This window comes from Octopus bimaculoides, chromosome 6 (genome assembly GCF_046866305.1).
Source record: "Octopus bimaculoides isolate indiv1 chromosome 6, ASM4686630v1, whole genome shotgun sequence".
NCBI classification, from domain to species: domain Eukaryota; kingdom Metazoa; phylum Mollusca; class Cephalopoda; order Octopoda; family Octopodidae; genus Octopus; species Octopus bimaculoides.
The window spans coordinates 20,901,454-20,905,939 of NC_142933.1; positions in this window are offsets into that span (position 1 = coordinate 20,901,454).

Genomic DNA, 4,486 nt, shown 5'->3' on the forward strand with positions numbered 1-4,486 from the left:
TTTGGCATTCTATAGAGGGTTAGTGGAAGGTAAAAGTCATGTCATTCTTGGGAAGATTCTGGGTATCTATAATAATCAACTAACCAATCTTTCCAGAGAACTTTCAATCCAGAGCCCATGGACAACTTCCCAAAATCCCTGGCCTGACAGTTCTACCAGAGAGCATTGCCAGTTCAAGATAAACTGTACAGGCATGGAAGTGTAGTCAGCTGGGCCTGTCCAAGATGTGCACAGGGTGACAAAACCATCCTGCATGCACTCATAGTGTCCAAGCATTTGCTGACTTGTGGGTTTATGTAAAATACCTGCTGTCATGTGTAGGATGGATCCAACTACTGGCTGAGTCCATTGTGAAGGTTACTTGCCACTTTCCTTTAACCGGGAAAGGCAAGCAGTTTTTATTTGCCTGGTGGCTATGGTGAAAGAAGTCATTTGGGGAACATGTCTGAAAAGGATGAAGACTGGTACTTTATTTTTCAATGAAGTCTTGATTAACTTTTCTCAGGTTTCACTTGAAAAGAAAAATCAGAGTAGTGGATAACAGCTAGCCTTCGGTCGCACTTTTGGACCCTGTTGTGTCCACCACTCTGATTGGTTATTATTGGCGCTCAATTTGTCTCTTGCTCTATTTTGCGCCAAGATGCAACCCAACCAATCGCAACCACACAGGTTCTATCACCACACCGTTTGTGAATTACTTCACCATGGTTAACAGCGAATACAGCCTGCGAGATCTCCTGTACCAAGTAACCGGCAGCAGCATTGAAGCCTTAACTTCTCACGACATGTGCCTCATCCCGGTTCTGCGTTGCCGCCCCAACTTCTTGTTACAGCACCTCAACCACTCTGTAGCTTGGATACGAACTGGTATTTACCATTCTTGTGTCTGGACTTTCTTCTAACGTCCTCATAGACTCTTTTCTACGCTCTATATTTCTCGCACACGCATACACACGTTTGTATACACATACACTTTGTTTGCATGACGGCTTGTCTATTATTGTGTTTATATGTCGCACTCACACACACAGACACACAAGTTAACATATCAATAAAATCTTCTCTTAAACATTCTACCATTTGTGTCTCTCTTTTCCTTTCGGCACTTACACTCATTTATCCTCTTTTCATATTTTTATTTGTATCGACCGTGCGATGTGCCAAAGGAGCCATTCCTCGTCACCTCTCCCAATCGCACGGTCCTTACATATCCATTTGGGCAGGTATATGACACACCAATAAACTAAACCTTACAAATTAAATCATTCTATCGAGGGAGCACAACCATGAGAACATATCTGTGTTAAGTCTAACAACTTGTTCAGTTCAATGCAACAAACCACTTCATCCTTGAGTGCTTTTTAGCTTTTAACGGACGGAATTCACTACCTTACAAGTATTCCACGTTTTTACATCGAGACATTCAACGTAGGCCACATCTCACAGGTATGAGCATCAGTCTCATCAGTTAAGGAACGAGAGCTTCCCAGACTCTCATCAAACAGCTACAGTGTTGTATTGAGTTCCAAGAACGTTTACATTACTGTATAAGCAATCAATGTCTGACAAATTACTGCAATAAACTGACACTGCAACTGTTTATGTTAAATACATCAGACTAAAGAAATTAACCACAACATTGCTTCTTTTCTTTTGTACTTTAACAACACATTTTTTTTTTAAGTAAATTGATAATTTTTTTTCAATATTTATTTTGCAAAACGATGGCCTGAAATTATCTGAGGGTTTTTAAAATAATTTTCTAATTAGACAATTCCAGCTGACTTAAAGCTATCTTCTATGAAGATAATGTAAATCATACTGGATTGGATCAGCAAACACTCAATATCTATCGTCACATTGTGGATATAGGTTCAAAGTCTTGCTATCAAACAAATGCAGAATTTAACAACAAAATCAAATGCCTCACTGCATTACCATTTCTTCCAGTGTATGATGTTATTGATGGTTTTCTTGAACTAATTGATGATGATGATTTGCCCCAAGAATTTGTATCATATTTTGAAACTCACTATATAGGTAGGAGGAGAACGAGGTGAAGGCAAGTGAAGATGAAGAATGCAGCCAAGCTTTTCCTACTGAATTGTGGAATGTTTTTGAAAGAACTCAGAATATGATGAGGACAAACAACAGCATAGAAGGCTTCCACAATGCAATGCAAAGCTCCACTACTAACATGCACTCAAATTTGCAGAAACCTATTAAGTATTTGAAAAAGGAAGAGACATTAGCAAAAAAGAAAAAGTGATTTAGATCAAGGAGATGCAGTCCTAATGAATGAAATATGTATTGAAATCAACAAAAGATTTTAGTGGAAAATACTTCATTACAGTCCGATGCAGAAAGCACTTTATTTATGAAGCATTGCTTGGAATTTGCAGACATTTTAAATTATTTTTTGTCAATTTAAAAAGTTTCATACGTTTTTAAATAAATTTATACTTTTTTTATTTATTTACTAATGTTTGACTCTGAAAAAAGCCATGTTGAATATATACATAACTATAATTACATACAAACATATATATATATATATATATATATATACATATATATATATATACTCTTTTACTTGTTTCAGTCATTTGACTGCAGCATGCTGGAGCACCGCCTTTAGTCGAGAAAATCGACCCCAGGACTTATTCTTTGGAAGCCTAGTACTTATTCTTTCGGTCTCTTTTTGCCGAACCGCTAGGTTACGGAGACGTAAACACACCAGCATCAGTTGCCAAGCGATGGTGGGGGGCAAACACAGACACACAAACACATATATATGACGGGCTTCTTTCAGTTTCCGTCTACCAAATCCACTCACAAGGCTTTGGTCGGCCCGAAGCTATAGTAGAAGACACTTGCCCAAGGTGCCAAGCAGTGGGACTGAACCTGGAACCATGTGGTTGGTAAGCAAGCTACTTACCACACAGCCACTCCTATATATATGATCTATATTTGTGATTGTGTATGTATGCATGTGTGTGTGAGTGCATATGTACATGCCCATGTGCATCTATTGTTTCATTCCATCCTGCAACTGGGTGGTTTGTTAAATAAACATCAATAATATAATTAGTACCAGATTCAAATAAGTGCTAGACTTGATTTGATCACCGAGAATCCATATATATATTATATATATACAATTATAATTAAGGGCATAGAAAACAATTCTTGCCTGTATACTGAAAGGAGACGCCAAACTGTCCATCTACAGTATCACCACTATTACTATTAAACACATGTCGAAAAGCAAGGGAGCAAACCAACCGAAATTCGTAAAATTGGGTTATCTCTGAATTGGTCCAATTTCTGGATAAACCCAAAGGTTTTTCCTTCATCAACAGAGAACACCAAGGAAATAAATTAAATACTTATACATAAAAGCAACTCAATGTCATGAATGCACATAAGTACCCCAAATATATCCATATCTATATATTTGGGGTACTTATGTGCATTCATGACATGCATCTGCTTTTCTACAGGTATGTATAAGCATTTCATTTATTTCCTTGGTGTTCTCTGCTGATGAAGAAAAAAACATTTGGGTTAATCCAGAAATTGGTCAGATCCAAAGATAATTCAATTTTATGAATTTCCATTAGCTTGTTCCCTCGCTTTTTGACATGTGTGCAATAATAATAGTGATGATATTTAATATGGTTCGACGATTTAGTGTCTCTTTTCAGCATATAGACAAGAATTTTTTTCTTTGCCCTTAATTATAATTGTATTTATGATTTCATCTTAATAGGTTTGTTTTTATATATGCTGGCCACTGATAAAATGTTTAACATATTTATCCTTTTATATTATAATTTCATATATATATATATATATATATATATATATATATATATACATTTATCCATCCATCTATCCATATATCATATCCAGAAAGTTTGCTGCAAGCATTTTTGCTACACAAAAAAATATTGTCGAATGAATGAAGAAATCTTAAATGAGTTAAGAAATTACTTTACTCCTTCTTATTGGTTGAAACAATTATATACCAAGTGGAGCAATTCATCTTTTGTCTTGCAGCAAACCTTCTTATGGCCAAAAATCCTGAGGTGAATTTTCCTACAGGAAACTTTCCTAGAACTGCCTGAGTAGTGGAGGCTAATCAGCACCAAGAAACAGAGACCATTTCTGTAGCAACAGAAAAGATAGAGAGAAGGACCAGAGGTCAGAATGTACCTAGTAGTGTAACTATTTGAATGGCCTTTTTTAGGATGTAATCCAGGATATTTGTGTGCATAACAGCAGTAGTCCAATGTGGGCTTCACTTCAGCCTGTAGAGTATCAGTGGCTACCAAGGGCTGAAATATTTCCTAACCTTGAAAAGAAAGGTTAGTTTTGGAGAGATAGTCCTAGCTGTATCCACTGTATATAAGTTTACCATTTACCAAAGCTTTGTAATGACAACAAAGTAATATTAAGGATGAAAGTTAGAAATAAACACCAG